At 43.7% G+C, this 16,971-nt stretch overlaps 1 long non-coding RNA gene across 1 annotated transcript in view; it reads right to left on the minus strand.

Annotated features, from left to right (window-relative positions):
* LOC125630838 (uncharacterized) overlaps positions 1 to 6,577 on the minus strand; it is a 45,522-nt gene extending 38,945 nt beyond the window's left edge. The window contains exon 1 of the long non-coding RNA XR_007354801.2: positions 6,372 to 6,577. This is a non-coding gene — a long non-coding RNA (uncharacterized LOC125630838). The remainder of the gene's footprint in view (positions 1 to 6,371) is intronic.
* Positions 6,578 to 16,971: the final 10,394 nt, after the last annotated feature.

The raw sequence follows: 16,971 nt of genomic DNA on the forward strand, positions 1-16,971 counted from the left end.
AAAGAAAGAGACAATAACACTAGCATGTAACAGACATACAGCGAATACACAGATTAATCTAAAGAATCTCTTGGAATCCATCTATTTTTAAGGATACTTCATCAAAATACTGTATGGTAAGGGCATAAGAATTACAATGTATGTAATTAAATATCATTAAATTGTGTAATGAAAACAATGTGGTTTGAATGGTGATTAAAAGAAAGGTGAAGAGAAAGAAGAAAGACAGAATAAGAAAATGATGGACATCTGGGCTCATCCCTTTTTATATTTGGGGCTTCTTGTATAACTGAGCTGCTTTTTTATCTGCAGGAAATCTGCCAACATTTCTTGATACTTTTCCAGTGCCCCACCAAATGGTATATCTGCATGCACAGAAACTAATCCTTAATTATGGGTGGATGTGGATTTCATCGTCCATGCAGTAATACTTTCTTCATGGACAACACAGCTAAAACATGTATCATGATTCCTCTGTCTGACCTAGGCATTGCTTGTTTCATTATTGTAGTACGTGACTCCAAATCCACACTGTGTATGGGTGTTATGGCTACTGATCCAGTTAAAATCATTAGCATTAGTTAAAAGACATAACGGACTTTTTTGGTTGTGAACAACAGGAAAAAAACCCGCAAAATAACAACAAAAATGAATCAAGCTAGCACAGTGAATAGTTCCTTATTTACAAGCGACATCCAGCAACTTTTCATTCTCGTGTTCAGTCTCTAACGTAATAATAAACAATACCCAGCCCCTATATAGTGTTTTTCCATTGGTAGATCTCAAAGCACTTTACAAAGGAGTATACAATTATTATTATCCCCATTTTTACAAGTGGGGAAACTGAGGCACAAAGAGGAAAAGTGACTTGCCTCAGGTCACCTAGTGTGCCAGTGATAGAGTCAGGCATAGAACTGAGGTCTACTGAATTCTAAACTAGTGCTCTATCCACTAAGGAACCTTGCCTTATCCTGCAACTTCAACTGTGGCTGCAACACCTGAGAAGTCTTTTTGAATGCTGCCACATGGAGTCTCCAGAACTTAAAGTTGCAGTAACCAGCACAAATGCACCAGAGTTCTTAAAGCACCATTCGCTGTAGAACTCATGGCCATAAACTTTGTCCCATCTCAGCGTCGTCAGTTGGACTGTGCTTCTCGTCTTCAGAAAGGCCAGACTGAAATAATCTACGTAGATTTTGATATACTGGATCAAAGAAATTGATTGGAGCATAACTTGGACTTTTTTGCTAAAGCTATGTGGTTGTGTCTTCTCGGGTCCTGCTCTGGAGCTTGTTGCAAAAATGTACGTTTAATTAACACAAGTCTCAACATAGCTTGTTTTTTATTAGCTAACTATAGCACTGAATGGATCCATTTCAGGACTAGCTTGAGCAGTATGCCTCTATTAACTGAGAAAACGGGTGCAGGGACATCAGTTACATGATATAGTTGTCCTTGCAAAGCGTTAGGTCTTCCCAGCAACACCTTTTTCACAGCATGGCTTGGAGCTGTGGTTGCATTAGTACATGCTGAGACTTTGGAAGCACCAATCCTCTAGCACTTTTGCTGGCACACGGGTTTAGGAGGTAATTTCCAAAGGGGAGGCACAGTGGCATAAAATTAAGATGACTGGCTCAACTAGTTGATCTGCTTGAGGCTTCCTGCCCACATTAATCCGACACTAATTGGACCTGAGATAAAACTGTCTGGACCTGAGCCAAAGACCTCATCCTAAGTGTGGCAAGTAAATAAGTATGACAAACGCTTGCAAAATGCCTGGGATGGCCATCATCATGTGTGCATGCTGAAGGTGTAGTACACAATGGTTTATCACAAGCCTTATTTGCCTAGTGTAGAGACAGCTCTAGATATGGAAATCAGATATTATTTGTAGTATGGTGGCATCCACAGGCCACTACCAAGATCAGAGCCCCATTTGTACATACGTAAAAATACACTGTTAAAAGCATTGCTGCCCCAAAGAGCTGTAATCAGAGTATACGAGGGGAATGGAGAGATGAAATGATTTGCCTCAGGTTACACAGCAAGTCAGGAGCAGAGATAGGAACAGAACCTCAATATCCTATCCACTGGACCATGTTGCTTCTCACAGGTATGTAATCACAGTACTCTGAGAGAAATATATAAAGAAAGGGGAAGACACTATATACATGGTAGCACACTGGCAAATTTAGCCATATCCTTGCTGTTATTTTAATGCATATTGAATCTCTCTTGAATGTGGGCAAAGAACGGAAAGGTGTGACCCTTTTTGTGCATGACATACTTGCTTCCTACCATCACCTTAAATGGATAGGCTTTTACTTGGTCATTAGGAGAGTGTTACTTCACAGAAAGGAGTTTAATGTCTGCTTTGTCTCAATGTTATTCAGCCAGTGATGTTCAGGCAAAATGTCTTTGTTTTACTACCATATATAGTGCAGCATTGCTAACCCCAGGCATATAAAATTCATGAGTCAGGCCCCAAAAATCATGGCCCTCTAAAATGGTGAGATTTTGAAAAAAATGTATGTTTGCGATTCTCTGTATTTGCCTCCTGGTTTTGAAGCCTTCAGTTTCATATTTTCAAAGTTAATCTGCAGCTGTGAGGGCTAGAAACCTTTTAAAATTAAATTTGAGATTCTCAGGAGCAGGATTGAAGAAAACACCAAACTCTGCCAGTCTAGTGATAAACCGCAGGAACTCTCAGCTCTATAAACAGACTGACCACCAGATCCCTGTTGTGAGTAGCTTTAACTCCATTTTATGTCATTGGCACTATCATGATTTTCACCAGCTAAGGATCTGGCTCATTACCTGCCTGTAAGGACTTTCTAACCAAAGCAGAAACTACAAGTGGGTGAGCCAGCTCTGCTTCTACTGCCCTCCATTTTGCTAGTACTATGTTACTCTGTATCATTGTTGTTATATGTATCATAGAACCACAGAAATGTAGGGCTGGAAGGGACCTCTAGAGCAGTGCTACTCAAAGTGGTGGTCCGCGGACCGGTGGTGGGTCCGCGAGCCATCGGCTGCCGGTCTGCGCGCACATTGGAAAAAAAAATGCCGGTCCCCTACATCATAGCTTGAGAAGCACTGCTCTAGAGGATATTTAGTTCAGCTCTCTGCACTGAGGCAGGACCAAGTAAACCCAGACCATCTCTGACAGGTGTTTGACAGTAACTGGGATTCCACAACCTCCTTTAGAAGCCAGTTCCAGAGTTTAACTTTCCTTATAGACTCCTTATAACTCCCCGCCCCCCCCCCCATATCTAACCTAAATCTCCCTTGCTGAAGAATAGGCCCATTACATATATATTTAAAAGTCAGGAAGACCAAGTCCTTCAACATGAACAGGCACTTGTAGTGTTGTCAATTGTAATCATTACTGCCCCACAGAAACCATCGAATGACATTCTGCATAGCTGTCAAGCCTGTATTAGAGACTGGCACCACTGCAAAAACATAATTAATTTATGATACAACAAAACATTTATATAATTTGTGCTTTGGCCCACAGAGAGGTAACTAGGTTAAATTGAATGAGTAGATAGATGTTATTAGATATCATATTTTGTAATCCCCTGTTAAGCAAGAGGCCATGCACTGCATTCATTTTTGGAAGCCGTAAAGCCCTGGTTTATCCAGTCCCATAATTAGACAGGATCATGAAAGAGAGAGCACTTCACTTTGAGAACATTTACGTCCATTTTTGAAGTATCTTTTGGAACTAGGCAGGTTGAATGTTTCAGAATATGAATCTATTTTCTTCCCTCTTTCTAACTTTTAGAGAAATAGAGAAGGGCACTGAAAAAAACAGATGGTTGGCGCTATTGTGGGAGTGGAAGAGATGTTAACTCATCCAATTATTCTGGGCTGCTCCTATGTACAATAATAATTATACTTTGAACTTTTTTATCTGAGGATCTCAACATTATTTACAAGTACTAATTAAGCCTCACCCCACCATGCAGTACAGTGGGTAATATTGGGCCAAGAGAAGAACTGAAGCACAGAATGCTTTAGTTCAAATTTTCAAGAGTGGCCACTCACGTTGGACTGAGCATTCCTTTCTTGGGAATCCACCCTGAGTCATTAAGGACATTCAGAAGTGCTTCGATTCACTCCATAAGGGAAAACAAAGCCCTAGGTGTCTCAAATTGGACAGCCAAAACTGGAGACATCCCAAATGCTACTGAAAACATTTGGTGTAGACGGTGTGTTACCATCACCTGAGGCCAGATGCTGTCACCCTTACTCATGGTGAATAACATCTCAGTCCAAGGCATCAAGAGAATGGTACTATTCAGCCTTACTAAGGGCAGCCCAATCTATCCCACAGTGAGTCAATGGCAGGGCTAGGAACAGCATACAGGATTCCTAATGTTTATACCTTTTTCTAACCATTAGATGACACTCCCTCCTTCCAGTAATGCACTGTGGCCATTGTTGCATACTACCACACTTCTAGTTTCAGAAAGTACATACTGTGCCACCTACTGCCTAGCTTGTTCACAACCCATGTATGTTAATTGTAGGCGAGTGGCTGTGTGGAGAATGCTAAGCATTATTTGACCTGATTGCACCTGGCCCTTGAATAGGTGTGCAGGGATTAGAGTGGGGTAGAGGAAGAGGGGAAGAGCACAACAACAGTTCCCATGGTCAGGGAGTAAAGGGTCTACCACCCCTTAGCAGGTCCAGGGTACAAATCACCCCAAAGGTGATAGAAAAGAATAAGTTTGCCCTCCATACAGGCTGTGGAGCTGGTCGGGATTACGATCTCCCTCTGAGCTCTCGGGAGGGATTGTGCCCAATAAGGCATACTCTGTACCAAAGCTCTCCCCTGGGAAGCTGTGCAGTGTCCCTTACTCAGAGCCATGCATCTGTGGCACTATTTGGCCCTTTATCTTTCCTTCCTTCTCCCTCCACAAGAGATTTCTTTTTTTAAATCAAATTCAGCCCTAGGTAATTTCTTTTCTTGGTTGCATTTGGGAAACCCTGTTGAACTCAGTTGTGCTCTGTGGCTGTAACACAACAGAATATGATCCTTTGACCCACTTCCCTGATTCTTGTACAGTCCCAGGCACACTTATCACTTTACAAATCAATGACAAACACAAATGCAGTGGAGTGAGTGGCATGAGGAGCGGAAGGATGATCTAGTGATTAGGGTGCTAGCCTATAACTTTGGAGACCTGGATTTAATACTTTGCTCTGCCACAGACTTCTGTGTGATCTTGGACATATCACTTAGTCTGTGCCTCAGTTCTCCATCTGTTAAATGGGGATAGGAGCACTGCCCGGCCTCACAGAGGTGGTGTGAGGATAAATTTATTAAAGGCTGTGAAGTGCTCAGATGCTACAGCAATGCGGGTCAGTGGTCTCTAATTTCTCCCCAACACTGCTTCTCAGACCTTTTCTGGAGTGAATGGTTTTGTAATTGGTCATCTAAGGGTTGTGTATAGAGAGCAACATCCAAGCCACTTGTAAAACATTTTATTCAGTCTCACTGACTTTTGCAACTTGCCACCCGATGTCTTGCTCATGTTGTTCTTGTGTGCAATTATGACAAACAGAGGGACAGATTCTTAACTGGAGTAAATCAGCATAACTCCACTGAAGTCAATAGAACTACACTGATGTACATCTGCTGATTTGGCTCAAAATTTAATCAGAAAAAAGTGACAGGAACCGTCCTCAGAGGTTACTATAGTTTTTTTTTAAAAAAAAATGTATCTTCCTGCCACGAGATCGTGACATAACAATTATGCAACCAACAAGTTAAGGAACAATCAGAAATGGTAGGAACCAGCCCCACCTTATTCTTTTGCTTCAGAGTGAATAGGAGTCGAACCAAAGTAAACACACTTTGCTAGCCCCATCTTGCACTAATACAGATTGTACTATGCAAATTACTTTTAAACCCACACACAGAGACTAGCAAGAATCTGGGAATTATCTGATGGAATAATCCTATCAGTTGTTATTTAATTATTTAAAACAACACTCTCTCAAATTTTAGAATATCCCACAGCATAAAAATGGTGCTGGAATACAGGCCAGTATCTCGTGATCAACTCTGGGGTGCAAATACAGAACATTAGAGGTTTTGGGACACAAAATGCTTTTCTTCAGTCTTGTGTGTTGTATGAGTTAGTTACATTCTCAGACAGGAATGTTTTTACATTTCAGCTCAGCTTGCTAAACTATTCACCTTCCAAAGCTACTGTTAAAGAACTTTACAGTTTAAAGGCTAAATGTGCCAAAGTTAGGGAATTATTAAGCTTGCCTATGAATATTTTCTCTTGTTAACTTGTGCTGTCTTTATATTCCCTATAAAATCATCAGACTCTAAAGACACATTCACTTACCCTCTGTAGATTCACTGCTGCAGATCCAGAATACTCCCGCAGACTCACAGTGACACAGCCAGCCTTCCTGTGTAGAGTCACTCATATACAACCAACTCTCTACAGATTTGTTGAGGCATATTCAGCCGTAATCAAAGCAAAGGGCTAGACTGTGACTTGAACTCCCATACTCTCTGCCTGGGCTACCTGAATCTTGGGTCCACATGTATAGGAGAAAGCAGGAAGAGGGCAGAGAGGGGTAGAAAGCTCTTCCCCCACCCCATCTGCCACCAGGCACTAGCTAGCAAAGCCTAGCTGGTGTGTGGGATATTGTAATTTGCCACTGGTTTAGGTCAGAACTAAAATACTACCCTCCAGAGTAAAGGGAAAGCATTGAAAGTGCCTCAGATAAGCATATCTGCAACAGAATGCCTCCTTGGGCTACTCCGAGAGTGGGGCAGCTTTCCCATGCACAATCTGTGCCATAGAAATTAGAGATGGATAAGATCTTTCTCTCTCCCTGAGGCAGCATTGCCCACTGGGATATATGGTCCAGTGATTTCTTCACAGTGTAATAGAAATTTTTCTTGATATTCAGCTTGAGTGTTCTTTTCTCAACTTCATTCCATTGTACCTCATTGTTCCACATGCACTAGCATAAATAATTCCCCTCTGTCCTTTTTACCCTTCTCAGACCTATAGCTGATTATTATATCCTGTATCTTCTTTGGTGATTGCTTAGGTAAACTATCCACATTTCACTTTTAATCTTTCCTTATATATCAACCCCTCTGGGCCCACAAACTTCCCTGAACTTCCTCCAATTTCTACAGATCTTTCTGCTCCAGAGGTGTGTGGAACTGAATGCAGTATTTCAGGTGCAGGCTCCTTAGTGGAATTACTACTATTCATTTATAAAGCACCATAAATGAACATGGTAAAATAAATTCCTTTCTCTGAAAAGCTTACAATTTATGGGACTCAAATCACAAAAAGCCAAATCAAGGCGTAGCCTGGGTCAACGGTCCAGGTAAAAGCATTTGTGGAAAGATTATGAAGTAAGGGAAGAAGCATTCCTTGATGAAGTGGATTGGATGGAAGAGGGAGAAAGTGCTTGATAACCCAGAATTAGGAGACTGCGCCAATTGTAGGAGATGATAGAAGGAAATGACAGCAGAGATGAAACTGGGGAAGGTGAAGGGGAGAGGTTATATAGGACTCTCTGATGGTGAGTAGGAACTTAATTTTGATGTAGTAAAAGAGAGGAAGCCAGTGCAGGGATTCAGAGCATGTGATGTGACTGGAGCAGTCAGACTGCAAAATTATTTTAGCAATAGACGTTTGTGTAAGGGGACTGTTACCCCCTTACTAACATTCAGTGGGGGTGTTTTGGTTGGCTAACTCCCAGTACTAAAAAGGGGAAAGGGTCGATGGGGAATCAGGACCCTGAGACTGATAGCCCCCAGGAACAATTGGGAGAGGCCAATGCTCCAGGTCAGCCTGAATGACAGGGTGGGCAGGCTAATCAGAGAGTCAGGAGGCCAGGGAGGTCCCGTCCTCCGTGTGAGCTGGATTTGCCTGGGTCAGACAGAGTGGGGCCGAGCTAAGGAGAAAGCAGGGGCTCAAGCTAAGCTGGGGAACAGAGCTGGGCCAGATCCAGAGGGACCAGAAAAGCAGCCCAGAGAGAGCAGACCTGTCCTTGGTGCAGAGCTGCAGCCCCAAAGCCAGAGGCACAGCCCAGAGAGAGCAGACTTGCCCTGGGAGCAGAGCTGCAGCAACCAGAGCCAGAGGGGCCAGAAAAGCAGCCCATGAAGCAGGTCAGTGCTGGGAGCAGAGTCACAGCAGCAGCCTGCAGAGCAGACCTGTCCTGGGAGCAGAGCTGAAGCAACCAGAGGCAGAGGGGCCAGAGAAGCAGCCCAGGGAGCCGGAGGCAGAGCAGCAGCGCAGAGACAGAGTGGTGCAGCTGGGGCTGGAACTGGGTGGGGTGAGCAGCTGGAGAGAGCGAGGGGTACCCTGGGCAGCAGGCCCAGCACAGGGAGACACCTCAGCCAAGGGGCTCTGCAGGCCAGGCCTGGATCATAACCCCGACAATACTGGGAAGAAGGGTCCTACCACTTAGAGCCTGAGAGCGTGTGGCCACCACCAGAGCGAGTGTCCAACTCACAGCATCCCTGCAGCACAGCCAGGGCCTGAGAAGAAGGCCTGGGACTTATAAGGAACAGATTGTGAAATGCCCTGACGTTCCAGAGACACTGTCTGTGATGTTCCCTGCCACAGAGCGGGGTGATGTGTTTCCTTTAACCTTTCCCATTTTATCTTATTCTTTTTAAAATTAATTGTTGATTAAATAACTTGCATTTGCTTTAACTTCTATGTAATGGTCAGTGGGTCAGAGAAGTGACTGGTGCAGAGAGAGTAACCCCGGAGTGGGGACACCCAAGCCCCTGTCCTAGGTGACCACAGCAGGGTTGGGGGTCAAGCCCCCGAGGAATCCTGGGCCCAGCCTTGTTGGCGTTACGAGGACTCTGCCAGACAGGAGAGTGGAAGGGGAGTCCTCAAGGGCAGGGAGGCCACTGGGTAAAGGAAGTGGGAGCGAGGACTCAGATCCTTTTGCTAGCCCACTTCACCGGGGTAGTGCAGAAGCCAGGAAAGTTCTCCACAAGAACGGGACTATTCCCCCCCCTTACATTTGGATCGGCTGGAGAGGCAAAAAGGCCAGGGGAAGGAAGGTTAAGGATGTCAGTCCTGTTAAAAGAAAAGGAGTACTTGTGGCACCTTAGAGACTAACCAATTTATTTGAGCATGAGCTTTTGTGAGCTACAGCTCACTTCATCAGATGTTTACCGTGGAAACTTTTCCACGGTAAACATCTGATGAAGTGAGCTGTAGCTCACGAAAGCTCATGCTCAAATAAATTGGTTAGTCTCTAAGGTGCCACAAGTACTCCTTTTCTTTTTACGAATACAGACTAACACGGCTGTTCCTCTGAGTCCTGTTAAAGGCAGTGGGGAACTCAAGATGAGAAACAGCAGAGAAGTGCTCAGTCACAGTAGTAGGAGGTCATAGCGACCTTTGAATGGGTGGTTTTGGTGCGTTAGAGAGACTGGTAGTGAAATAAGAGGGGATGAAGAAAGGAAACCCAGCCAGCAGAAGACACCCTGCTTAAGGAGACAGAGTTTGTGTGGTTAGAGACTGTACTTCAATCCCCACAATGTTGTATGCAGTTTAAACTGCCTTTTTTGGTGCCACTTCATATTGTAAACATTATATAAGTGTAATAGTGTTTATAGTGATTATTGAAGTTCTGATTGTGGATAACACTGTGTGTGTGTGTGTAAACATGCTTGTCCACTCTCACACTTACAGTAGGTTTCTTCTTCTGTAACTGGCTTCTATGTACTATTTTCCTGTTCAGTATCTCTCAGTCTGATTTCCCGCCCCCCCAGATGTAAGGGAGAACCTTGCATTTTTCTACAATTTTTCTACATTTTTCTCATTTTATTTCCTGCCATAATTTCAAATCTGCCTGAGCCCCCTTTTGTATTATTACTCTGTTATTCACATTTTACACAACTCCTCCTGCTTTTTAACGATGAGCCTCATTAACATAAATTCATTAATTAATTAGATCTGTCGTTTTTACAGGACCAAAGGTGATTGTGATTCTTTACAGATGAATTAAATAGACAGATCTGAGCCCTCGTCAGACTTAGATTCTAATTTAGACATTGTGCAGCAAGGGTTAGGGTTAGGGTGAGGGGAGTTTGTAGGAACTTTGAGGTCAACAACAGTGAGAGACTGAAAGATGCTCTGGTTGTACAGCTTTCTTGCAGGTAATCTTTCTCTTTTTAAAAGTTTTATTACATTTTGTATATATATATCATAATTTGAAAGAATGGAAACAGGCAAGATGGTAGGAGAGCAGTAATGTTGTGTGATGTTAAATAATACGGCACCCGCACCAGACAGCTCCCCCCACAACTTGATACATTGCTGTTTATCATTACTGTACTGCCCTTCAGCCAGTTTTCAATCCCCATGGAAGTGATCATATCAAAATCAGTACAAATTGATTTTAATTATCCTCCACAGATCTAGGGATACATGCCCCAGTATTCTCCACAAACTCACTTTGGCTTATCCAGCCACCCCAGTAGTTTTGCAGAATCATTAAATCAGTGGACTCATGAAAAACTATTTCTCTGCAGATATATAACTGTATCTATGGACCTAATTCTCTGCTGGCATAACTCCACTAACTTCAATGGAGTTACATTACGTTAGCAAAGAATTTGTCCCTCTATCTATGTGTAAATTGTTCTCTGATGTGTCTAATTGTCCATAGATTCATTGATACTTGGGCTGTGTTTACAGTAGGATTTTGAAGGCTTGTAATTCCCAGCAGATGTAGCTCCATCAGTGCCTACTCCAGTGGAGGTTTCAGTATAGAGAGGGCCCAGTTATTTTTACTTAAAATGCCTTGTTGAACAGTACAGTCAATGCTCAAAGTTCCTGAGCTAGCCTCCCCCTTGTCTACATGACATTCATGGTATAAGAGTTTAATACAGCACTCAAATTGATTTGGTCATTTTCTGGCCTTCTTAAAAACTGGTGTCCAGTGAAGCTTAATATTTAAAATAAAGTGGTGAGAGTAGTTCTTTTTGAGGAATGCAGTATGGGCTTTCCTTGCTGCAGTTCTAATATGACACCCCTAATCCTGGGGATATATACCTCTGATATTCCAGACTAGAAAGCCAAAACTTGCTCTTTGATAGCACTTTTCCCGCCCCAACCAGGAAAACCGAGAAGTCTGCTGCTTGCCAGGAACTAGGATTCACGATGTGACGGCGAGACTGCTGAGATGCATCAAGCCCTCGGATCACTACCCCTTCCTGCTTCTCCATGTGGGCACCAATGATACTGACAAGAATGACCTTGAGCAGATCATTGCAGACTATGTGGCTTTGAGAAGAAGGATAAAGGAGTTTGAGGTGCAACTGTTGTTCTCGTCCATCCTCCCTGTGGAAGGAAAAGGCTCGGGTAGAGACCGTCAAATCATGGAAGTCAACAAATGGCTACGCAGGTGGTGTCAGAGAGAAGACTTTGGATTTTTTGACCACGGGATGGTGTTCCAAGAAGGAGGAGTGCTAGGCAGAGATGGGCTCCACCTAACGAAGAGAGGGAAGAGCAGGAAGAGCATCTTCGCAAGCAGGCTGGGTAACCTAGTGATGAGGGCTTTAAACTAGGTTCACCGGGGGAAGGAGACTAAAGCCCTGAGGTAAGTGGGGAAGTGGGATACCGGGAGGAAGCATGAGCAGGAAGCGCAAGAGGGGAGGGCTCCTGCCTCATACTGAGAAAGCAGAATGATCAGCGAGTTATCTTAAGTGACTATACGCAAATGCAGGAAGCCTGGGAAACAAGCAGGGAGAACTGGCACAGTCAAGGAATTATTATGTGATTGGAATAACAGAGACTTGGTGGGATAACTCACATGACTGGAGTACTGTCATGGATGGATATAAACTGTTCAGGAAGGACAGGCAGGGCAGAAAAGGTGGGGGAGTTGCATTGTATGTAAGAGAGCAGTATGACTGCTCAGAGCTCCGGTATGAAAGTGCAGAAAAACCTGAGAGTCTCTGGATTAAGTTTAGAAGTGTGAGCAACAATGGTGATGTCGTGGTGGGAGTCTGCTGTAGACCACCAGACCAGGGGGATGAGGTGGACGAGGCTTTCTTCCGGCAACTAATGGAAGTTACTAGATCGCGGGCCCTGGTTCTCATGGTTCTCACTTCAATCACCAAGATGCCTGCTGGGAGAGCAATACAGCAGTGCACAGACAATCCAGGAAGTTTTTGGAAAGAGTAGGGGACAATTTCCTGGTGCAAGTGCTGGAGGAACCAACTAGGGGCAGAGCTCTTCTTGACCTGCTGCTCACAAATTGGGAAGAATTAGTAGGTGAAACAAAAGTGGAGGGGAGTTGAGAGACAGTGACCATGAGATGGTTGAGTTCAGGATCCTGACACAAGGAAGAAAGGAGAGCAGCAGACTACGGACCCTGGTCTTCAGAAAAGCAGACTTTGACTCCCTCAGAGATCTAATGGGCAGGGTCCCCTGGGAGAATAACATGAGGGGGAAAGGAGTCCAGGAGAGCTGGCTGTATTTTAAAGAATCCTTATTGAGGTTACAGGAACAAACCATCCCAATGTGTAGAAGAATAGTAAATATGGCAGGTGACCAGCTTAGCTTAAGAGCGAAATCCTTGCTGATCTTAAACACAAAAAAGAAGCTTACAAGAAGTGGAGGATTGGACAAATGACCAGGGAGGAGTATAAAAATATTGCTCGGGCATGCAGGAGTGAAATGAGGAAGGCCAAATCACACCTGGAGTTGCAGCTAGCAAGAGATGTTTTAGAGTAACAAGAAGGGTTTCTTCAGGTATGTTGGCAACAAGAAGAAAGCCAAGGAAAGTGTGGGCCCCTTACTGAATGAGGGAGGCAACCTAGTGACAGAGGATGTGGAAAAAGCTTATGTACTCAATGCTTTTTTTGCCTCTGTCTTCACGAACAAAGTCAGCTCCCAGACTACCGCACTGGGCAGCACAGCATGGGGAGGAAGTGACCAGCCCTCTGTGGAGAAAGAAGTGGTTCGGGACTATTTAGAAAAGCTGGATGAGCACAAGTCCATGGGGCCGGATGTATCCGAGAGTGCTAAAGGAACTGGCGGATGTGATTGCAGAGCCATTGGCCATTATTTTTGAAAACTCATGGCTATTGGGGGAGGTCCTGGACAACTGGAAAAAGGTTAATGTAGTGCCCACCCTTAAAAAAGGGAAGAAGGAGGATCCTGGGAACTACAGGCCAGTCAGCCTCACCTCAGTCCCTGGAAAAATCATGGAGCAGGTCCTCAAGGAATCAATTCTGAAGCACTTAGAGGAGAGGAAAGTGATCAGGAACAGTCAGCATGGATTCATCAAGGGCAAGTCATTCCTGACTAATCTAATTGCCTTCTATGACGAGATAACTGGCTCTGTGGATGAGGGGAAAGCAGTGGACGTGTTATTCCTTGACTTTAGCAAAGCTTCTGACACAGTCCCCCACAGTATTCTTGCCAGCAAGTTAAAGAAGTATGGGCTGGATGAATAGACTATAAGGTGGATAGAAAGTTGGCTAGATCATCAGGCTCAACGGGTAGTGATCAATGGCTCCATGTCTAGTTGGCAGCCGGTATCAAGCGGAGTGCCCTAAGAGTTAGTCCTGGGGCTTGTTTTGTTCAATATCTTCATTAATGAGCTGGAGGATGGCATGGACTGCACCCTCAGGAAGTTTGCAGATGACACTAAGCTGGGAGGAGTGGTAGATATGCTGGAGGGTAGGGATAGGATACAGAGGGACCTAGACAAATTAGAGGATTTGGCGAAAAGAAATCTGATAAGGTTCAACAAGGACACGTGCAGAGTCTTGCACTTAGGACGGAAGAACCCCATGCACCGTTACAGACTAGGGACTGAATGGCTAGGCAGCAGTTCTTCAGAAAAGGACCTAGGGGTTACAGTGGATGAGAAGCTGGATATGAGTCAACAGTGTGCCCTTGTTGCCAAGAAGGCTACTGGCATTTTGGTTTGTATAAGTAGGAGCATTGCCAGCAGATCGAGGGATGTGATTGTTCCCTTCTATTCCGCATTGGTGAGGCCTCATCTGGAGTGCCGTGTCCAGTTTTGGTCCCCACCCTAAAAGAAGGATATGGAAAAATTGGAAAGAGTCCAGCGGAGGGCAACAAAACTGATTACAGGGCTGGAGCACAAGAGTTATGAGGAGAGGCTGAGGTAGCTGGGATTATTTAGTCTGCAGAAGAGAAGAATGAGGGGGGATTTGATAGCTGCTTTCAACTACCTGAAAGGGGGTTCCAAAGAGGATGGATCTAGACTGTTCTCAGTGGTAGCAGATGACAGAACAAGGAGTTATGGTCTCAAGTTGCAGTGGGTGAGGTTTAGGTTAGATATTAGGAAAACCTTTTTCACTAGGAGGGTGGTAAAGCACTGGAATGCGTTACCTAGGGAGGTGGTGGAATCTCCCGTCTTGACAAAGCCCTGGCTGGGATGATTTAGGATTGGGGATTGGTTCTGCTTTGAGCAGGGGGTTGAACTAGATGACCTCCTGAGGTCCCTTCCAACCCTGATATTCTATGATACTATCAGTGTTTCCATTCTAAACTCCTGTTTTCAGGGGGTTTGACTGAGCTGTAACAATGCACCCTTTCCTGAAGCATATAAAAGTGTTTTTAGGAATGATCTGAATTGTTGACAATTTTAAAAAAAATTGGCTCCCCGCTATTTAAGCTAAGGGAGTTTTCCACTATATGGAGCTGTGGGCTCTTGAATAACATTTGAATTTAAAAGAAATCCCCCAAACGTAGATTTGTCTTTTTCACTTAAAAATAAATGGAGGATAAGGGGTTTTAAGAGTGCTTGGTGTTGACCCAACTGCTCCCCTTGAAGTCAAATGACCATTGATTTCAATGGGAGTAGAATTAGGGCAACACTGAGTGCTTCAGAAAAATCCAGCCTGAATTGTGTATCATTTTGCTCCCAGTAAAATCCAGTTCATGCACATGAAGTCAGAGTTTGGGCTTTACGTGGCGGGAGTTAGGTTGGTGAAGTGAAATCCATCCCTGTAACCCAATGGCAGCATGTAAGCTGGAAGCACCTCTATGCCAATGGCACAGGTTACTCTGGCCATTGGCTTCATGTAAAGGTACCTCTGTGGCTCTGGCCCCAGTGTGTCCTTCTGTGCTGACCAGTATGTGATGGCCTGGAGACAGTTTCTGCAGCACACAGGCATATGCAGGTCTCAGCAGAACCTGTGGGCAACTCTTCTGCAAGGTTGATGTGATATGGAAGACTTTATGCTTCATGGGTAATTTCACCCCTCATGTTTTAAATGGTAAAACAAAAATGCTGGCAAATCCTGTCTTCTCTTTGTAACTCAATGGAACTACACACATGAGTAAGTGCTCAAAAGTGTGAGTAAAGCCTCCATAATCTGGGCCATAAGAATTTTTTTAAAGGCTATTTTGTGAATCCATTAAATTCACAAAACCCATAGCTCTTATGAGAAATGATATATAATTAGAGGTGGAGATTAGGCTTGTAAAAAGAAAAAGAGTGTGTTCATGACTGCTAGCGAAAATTAAACCTTAAGATAATTTAATTGCCAGGTATTCAAACTGAAGCAGTAGTTTTCCATAAGGACGTTTGGTTTTCAGAAGGAAAATATCCCCTGTATTGTATTCATTAGTATCCAGTGGAATGCCCACATTGTTTCTGTTCTTACAGTTTATTGTTAGGAGCAGCCATGTTTGTATTTATACTACAGTAACTGGGAGTCCTTCTGCTTCAGAAAGAACTTATTGGAACCTTGGCAACCTCTTGGTTGTTGTTTTTTTTTTTTAACTAATGCACTAGCAAGATAAGAAAAATCAACTCAAATATTTACCTTGGACATGTCCAATTATAAGTTCCAATTTACAACGTTCCAGAGGGGCTGGAAGAGACATTGCACTATGTACCAAGTGTATATCTTGAAAGTGCTTCAGTTGCTAACCCACCAGTGCCCAGCATTACACCGAAAATCTTTTGGACCTTGATGACATAACACTAAAGGCAGTCAGCGTGTGGATCAGCATTCCCTGGGTGCCACTGGTTATACAGCATTGGTGAGAACAGTAAATTGCTGAGGGCTAAGCTACTTTGTCCAGCACATTTCACTCTTTCATTATCTTCCTTTCTTCCCATAAAAGTTATTACACACATATAATAGCTTTTCCTTGTGAGCAGTTTAAATGAGTTGACCGATAGCAACCCTTACATCAAGCACTTGTAGAATTCTACCCTGTTTAGACCCATTACAAAGACACCTAACGTGCTGCATTTTCAGAGGATTCTTATTAAGCACAGACATCAGAACAGACATTCTTATGTTACTTCTCACGTACTCCATACATTGTGGAAATCAGCTCACACAAAAATATAAACGGAGAGAATGCTGAACAGCATGAAGTGTCAGCACTCAGTTCTCTCTTTGTAAGTGTGAAAAACAATTTTCAGGATTTGAAATGTCCAGCCTTTTCAACATTGAGGTGAACAACTGCAGAGAGTTATCAAAAAGCAAAGAAAACTATTCATCCCCCACTGAACTTAAGAATCAGATAAATGGCTATGTGGCCTGGACGCACATACAGAAAGCGTGTTAACCTCTGTACATCCATGAAATACCAGAAGGAATTTGTGTGAACACATTAACTAGGCTAGGACTGCCATGCTACCTTCTGCCATTTGGGAGGATTATGAGTGTCTCACTGCAATACTTGGGGACTGATTGTGTAATGTGCCAGGTACCTCCTACGAGATTCTAAACACCTCCCTCTCACCCTGACTGCAAATGGGACCTGAAAGTGGTCAGCCTCTTTCAGTATTGGATCTTGAATTCTCATGGCCAACATAGTTCTAACTGCATAGAATGCAGAGTATTTGGATCAGTGTTTCATCAGGAAATAATGCTTGCTTCGATTAAACTGAAACTCTTGTGGATGGCCACATGTTTCTGTATCAGTTTATCTCAACTGA

The sequence above is a fragment of the Caretta caretta genome, chromosome 2 (assembly GCF_965140235.1).
Source record: "Caretta caretta isolate rCarCar2 chromosome 2, rCarCar1.hap1, whole genome shotgun sequence".
NCBI lineage: Eukaryota > Metazoa > Chordata > Testudines > Cheloniidae > Caretta > Caretta caretta.